The sequence below is a fragment of the Chrysochloris asiatica genome, unplaced genomic scaffold, assembly GCF_000296735.1.
Source record: "Chrysochloris asiatica unplaced genomic scaffold, ChrAsi1.0 scaffold00172, whole genome shotgun sequence".
NCBI classification, from domain to species: Eukaryota; Metazoa; Chordata; class Mammalia; order Afrosoricida; family Chrysochloridae; genus Chrysochloris; species Chrysochloris asiatica.
Window position 1 is genome coordinate 4,167,328 of NW_006408690.1, and position 6,793 is coordinate 4,174,120.

The 6,793-nt window shown below is 38.6% G+C and overlaps 1 pseudogene; it reads left to right on the top strand.

The window, feature by feature from the left end:
• Positions 1-3,587: 3,587 nt before the first annotated feature.
• On the top strand, positions 3,588-4,406 carry LOC102819191 (annotated as a pseudogene).
• The last annotated feature ends 2,387 nt before the right edge of the window (positions 4,407-6,793 follow it).

A 6,793-nucleotide genomic window follows, 5' to 3' on the forward strand; every position in this document is an offset into this window, starting at 1 on the left:
TGTAAGAACAGCGTCCTCCAGGACCTGCATGCTTTCTCTCCAATACCGTTTCCAACCCTACTGAGGGATTCCTGTGGCTTACTTAACCTACCTAAACAGTGGTTTGTTTGTAACCTGCTGTCCTAGCCAATGCATTCAAATTTCAATGTATACTTCATACTGTAAAATTTTATAGTGTTATTATTTTTTGTTTATTGCTGTATCTACTTTAACTTCCAGAAATAAAAGTTATTTAGAAACTGTCAAAAAAAAAAAAGGCACGTAACAACAATGTCTGGATTGAGTTCTGGGTGTTGTTGTCATGTATTCTAATCTCAGGTTGTTGTTGGTTCTCAGTCCAAAGAGCATCCTTTAGCATTTTTTGTAAAGTTAATCATGTTATTACAAATTCCTTTAATTTCTGTTGACCTGCAAATGTCTTAATTTCACCATCATATTTGAGGGACAGTTTTGCTGGGTATATGATTCTTGATTGGCATTTTTTTTCTTTCAGAGTTTTGTATGTGCCATCCTATTGTCTGGGTGGTTTCTGCTGAGAAATCAGAGCTTAGTCTTACTGGTTCTCCTTTGTAGGTATTTTACATTTTTTTCTGAGTGACTCTCAGGATTCTTTCTTTGTGTTTAGTTTTGGAAAGTGTGGTTATGATATGTCTTGGTGATTTTCTTTAGGGATCTATCCTGTTTGTTCATTCAGCTTTTTGTATGCTTATCTTCTCACATTTCATGATGTTAGGAAAGTTTTCTTCCAACAACTCTTTGACAATTTTCTCTGTGCTTTGTATTGTCTTTTTCTGTTCTGGAATTCCCATCACCTATAAATTATTCCTCTTTATAGTGTCCCATATGAGTCTTAGGCTTTCTTTGGATTTTTTTTTTTTTCTGTCCAACACTCAATTTTAATAATGAAGAAATTGATCCAAAAGGAAAGGGGTTGGCCCAAGGTCATACATTAGACAAGGGCCTAGAATCTTGGCATCAAGGTCTCTGGCCCTTAAGCAGTATAATTTCTTAAAATAAGGACTTTGAATATGCATATGCAGTATATATATGTATATGGAGCCTGACACTGTTGAGTCAGTTCTGACTCATGACCACTCCACATATGTCAGAGTAGTTACTGTGCTCTCTTGTAGAGTTTTCAGCAGCTGGTTTTGCAGAAATAGATTGCCATCCTTTTTCCTGAAGCACCTCTGGGTGAGTTTTCTTTGGATTTTGTCATTCCCTTTTCTGATTGTTCTAGCATACTAGTATTAAGAGATTTATCTCCAAGCTCACTAATTCGGGCTTCCAATCTACTCCTTTGTCCTTTCAATGCATTGTCCATTTCTGAAATCTTAGTAGTGATCTTCTGGATTTCTAATGGTAGGTTTTGCATTTTTTCAAAATCTGCATTTATTTTGTCTGTTCGCTTTTGTAGTGTTTTAGTTAATTCCTCTAAAGTTTTTTTCTGTGTCCTCCTTGCTTTCATTGACCTTTCTGTCAATATTTTGAAGGTATTTAAATATCTTTGTTTAGAATTATTTTTCGGGTAGTTTCATTATCTTTCTTCCTCATAAATGTTTTGTGACTCTGCATCTTGGTCATTTGCTTGAACCATTCTCTCTTGTTCTTCTGTCTGAACTAAAATGGTTGTTTCCAGGGCAATGTGGGTGTTTTGTATTTGTTTTTTTGTTTGCTTGCTTGTTTGTTTGTTTTGTATTTGTTTTTAATTGATGATTTTATGTTGATGTGTTCTTAGGCTCTCTCCTGTGGGTAAAAGTAGAGAATAGAAGCATGTGTACTGTTCTTTGTTCCTCATTTGTGCACCTCAGTTTAGGGTGGTGTTAACTGGTATCTATTGTTGATCAGGAGGTATAGAAGCTGGTATTGGCTCTTATCCAGTGGGTGGAGCTGCAGAGCCTATGTTGGTGGCTGGGTTGTATGGACACAGTTGCTATATCCTTTTGGGTGGGCAAGAGGATAATCTCCCCACCCCAACACACACACCAGGAAACAAAACAAAATAAGCAACCAACCAACCAATAATGAAAAGAGAAAATAAGAAAGGAAGGAAAAAGGAATTTAAAAAGCCAGGGACCAGGGGAAAAAGAATATATAGTTAAAAAGAAGGACAGGAAAATAGTTAAAAAGAAGGAAGAAAAAATAAAAGGAAGAAATAAAATTTAAAATTGCTCTTAGAAAAACCCAGGAGAGGGAAGATTAAAAGAGAAAGAAAATGGGAAGGGGTGGGGAAAGAGAAGAAATGAGAGACAGAAGAAAAGGGAGAAAAACAAAACAAAATAGAAAGGATAAAATTTAAGAGAATGGAAAAAGAAGAAAAAGGAAGAGAAGGAATAAACAAAAACAATGAAACAAAAATCCAACCCCCAAACAAATGTCTAAAAGCAGTGCAGCTCCTGGACCTGGGAGGAGACAACTCTGGGATGCTCCTGCAAGCCAAGGATATCATGAGGTGAGTGTGGGAGAGATATGACAGTGGAGTTCCTGGAGCTTGATGGAGTTCCTATAAGCCTTAGAGTTATCTATATTCTGGACACTCAATCTAGTAGTTATTCATGGAGGCCTTAATAGAGTTAGTTTCAGTGATGGTTATAGGACCACTGGGAAGCTGGGGGCAGGGTGACTGGTTAAATGCTGGTCTGGGAGCTTTGTTGGTTTTTGTTGGTCCTAACCCTAGGCCACCAAATTGGCACACCAAAGCAGTACAGCTGGTTCTCACCTTACATTGGCATGGCTTACAACCAAGTGGCTCTGAACTCCTGGAAGCAGGGGTAATGCTGGGGAGCTAGATAAGGTTGAGAACTGATCACATCTCTGGTCATCAGGGGAGCATTGGGGGAAAAGAAGGAATTACATCTATTTATCCAGTTGCCTGTGTGACTCTGCTGTGCCAATTCACCTTTTGTTGCCAAAGCTACTCACAATGGTTCAAGATGGTCCCGTCATGCCTCGCTGGCCATTCACCATTCAAGCTACCTCTCTTGCTGTGAGTCTAACTCTCTCAGCTTTTCTTCCTAGCAAGCATTCAACCCACCTCTCTAATCTTCTAAAGTTCAGGGTTCCAGGATTTTCATCTGTTTCTGTTTCATTTGGTCTCTCGTATCTTTGCTGTACAGAGTCCATGTTATACACCTGCCTTGTCTGCCATCTTACTGGAAGTGCCACCTAAAGTACACATTTTTATTGGGGATATTTTTTTGTTTTGTTTTGTTTTGTTTTCCACTTTTATAATGAGCAATTTGTTCTTTAATTATTTTCTTAATTCCTTCCTTGTTTTTGGTTTCCTTAAAAACATATTTTGAGTTGTTAGTTCATTATTTTCAATCCTGAATACATTTAAGACTACACATTTTTCTCTTAGTACTAAATTTCCTGCATCCCATTGTTCTTTATATGTGACATTTATTTTTCAAATAGCTCTAATATCAAAATTCTTTATCATTTTTAACCTAAAATACTTTATTATAAGAATGTTTAATACCCTTCTACATGGTCACACTGAGCTGCCCAGGCCTGGAGTTGGGTTCCAATCTCCTCATCCACTCCCTCCACCTTCTACCATCTGTGGACCATGGACCCCTGTGAACATGGGTGGTAAAATACCACCTGCTACTCATAAAGTAAGGAGCTCTGGTAGAGAGTGTAGTGGTTCAAGTTGGGCTGCTAATCTCAAAATCAGAAGTTTGAAACTACCAGCTATTCCATGGGAGAAAGATGAGGCTTTTCTGAGCTTTACAGCATTGGAAACCCTATGTAGGGTTGCTATTAGTCGAAACCAACTCCACAGCACACCACCACCACTGCTCATAAAGTGAAATCAGAAAAGAATACCAAAGAAGAATAAAAATTGATGTTAAGAAGCCATAAGAAAACACAAAGAAAGATGAGCAATCAAATGAAAGTGATTTAGAAATTGACAATGAAGATGTGATTGAATCAGACACAGATGCCCTTCAAGAAATAGGTGATGAAACTGTAGCAACACTGAAGAGAATATGGATCAGGCAAATGTTAAGAAAGTGGATGCCATTGATGCCCTCCATGATGGTGAACTACAGAAAGCCAATGACTTGTTCACAGATGCCATCAAACTAAATCCTTTCTTGGCCATTCTGTATGTTAAGAGAACCAGTGTTTTCATCAAGTTACAGAAGCCATTTGAATGCTGTCATCCTAGACTGTGACCAAGTCATTGATATTAGTCCTGATTCAGCTCAGACCCACAAGTTGTGAGGGAAAGTGCACAGACTTCTGGGCTATTGGGAAGAAGCAGCACATGACCTTGCCCTTGCTTGTAAACTGGACTATGATGAAGATGCTAGTGCAATGCTGAAAGAGGTTCAACTGAGGGCCCAGAAAATTGTGGAACATTGCAGAGAAGGTATGAGCAAAAATGTGAAGAGTGAGAGATCAAAGAAAGAATAGAAAAGGTAAAGAAGGCTTAGGAAGAACATGAAAGAGCCCAATGGAAGGAAGAAGCCAGATGACAATCCAGAGCTCAGCACGGCTCTTTTCCAGATGGCTTTCCTGGGGAAATGCCTGGTAATTTTCCTTGGGGCATGCATGGACTCTATGAAATTCTTAGTGATCCAGAGGTTCTTGCAGCCATGCAGGATCCAGAAGTGATTGTGGCCTTCCAGGATGTGGCTCAGAACCTGGGAAATATGCCCAAATATGAGTTACCCTAAAGTCATGTGGCGTTGGTTAATACGTTGGACTGCAAAGTTGGTTTGAGCTGCAAAGTTGGTTTTTCAAGCTCATCATCTGCTCCTCGGAAACCCTACGCAGGGTCACTATGGGTTGGAACCGACACGACAGCACTTTGCAGTAAGGTCATGAGTGTCATCAGTAAATTGTCAGCCAAATTTGGAGTTCAAGCCTAATGGTCTTCTGACAAAGCCCTTGCTGAAGGATGATCAACCTAGAGCACTCAGTGGACGTCACAATAATACAAACTAGTGTACCTCCTACCTACTTGTCAAGAAAGCTGGGATGCTCTGAGACCACCCTTCCCTGCGGCCCTCAATGCAGCTAAGACATTTTACACTCATCTGCCATTAGGGTATCCATTCAGGTAATGTTTTCCTATTAGCAAGCACAAACTTTAAACAATTTGTAAACCTTAAAAGTACCTTAAAGAAAAAAAAAGAATATTTAGTTTAGTTTCCTTCCCCATCCCAGCTGTATCACTTTCTGGTGTTGAATGGTGGGGCTTTACTTGCTGTTAATTTTTGCACTTAGGTCAACCTGTTTACCTTACTGTATGACAGGATAGTTTCATGCACATCCTTACCAACAAATGGCATTATCATTTGTTAGTGAAGGGCATCTGATGGTTATAATTTGCATTTTTTTTGTTACTGAGATTGAACATTTATTCATATCCTTATTTGATTTAAATTTTATTTCCCTTGAAAATTTTTTGGCTGTTTCCTGTTAGATGATCAGAGTTTTTCTTATTGATTTGTAAGAGTGTTTTGCAATTTAGTATAATTTTGCAAATATTTTCTCCCAACTGTCACTTTATTTTGTATCCCACAATTCTGCATGCATCTTGAAGAGTCTGGGGAGGTGATATCATCAACACTCATGACACTTAACAACAGCAACAGAAACCTAAGGAAATCTTTGTGGATTATGCTATGCCAATTGACCTAGATGCTTCCTGAAATTATGGCCCTAATTTCTCATGCCCAGTGATTTAGTCCCTCAGGGTGTTTGGATCTAGCACAAAAATTTGTGCCACTTTGCTCTTCTATTGCTCGACTATTTACCTGAGTATATTGGCAACACATGTAAAAACATACACACGTATATATATATGGAGCTCTGGTAGCATAGTGGTTACAAGTTGGACTGCTAGCCTCAAGGACAGCAGTTCGAAATTACCAGCTGTTCCATGAGAGAAAGACGAGGGCTTTCTGCTCCCATAAAGATTTATAGCCTCGGAAACCCTATACAGGGTCGCTATGAGTTGGAGCCAACTCCACAGCACATAACCAGTATATATATGCATATATTCGGTCAAAACTATATATGCCATATATACTGCCATACACCATCCCACACCTGTTTAGTTTGCATAGCTACCTATATTTGTTGTTGAGTTGGTTTAGATTCACAGCAACCCTATGTAAAACAGAACAGAAAACTGCTCAGTCCTGCGACATCCTCACAATTGTTGTTATACCTGAATTGATGCTGTTGGCACAGTGCTAATCCATCTTGCTGGAGGTCTTCTACTTATTCACTGACTCTCATGATGTCTTTCTCCAGGGACTGGTCCCTCCTGATAACATGTCTGTAGTGTATGACTTCTAAAGAGCACTCTTGCTATATTTCAGATTTGTTTCTTCTTTGGGCAGTCCATAGTACTTTCAAAGTTCTTCTCCAGCACCATAAGTCATATGCATCAATTTTCCTATGATATTTCTTATTCATTATCTAACGTTCACATTCATTTGAGGCTACTTAAAATACCATGACTTGGGTCAGACATACCTTAGTCTTCAAACTGACATCTTTGCTCTTGAATACATCAAAGAGGTCTTTTGCAGCAGATTTGCCAAATACAATACGTTGTTTGATTTCTTGATTGTTGATTGTTTATGAGTGTAGATGCAAGCAAAATGACATTTTTGACAACTTCGATCTTCATTTATCATGATGTAATTTATTGGTCCATTTGTGAGGATTTTTGTTTTCTTTACATTGAGGTGCAATAGGCTATAGTCTTTAATCGTCATCAGTATTTTAAGTTCTTTTTTGCTTCCAGCAAGCAAGGTTGTATTAC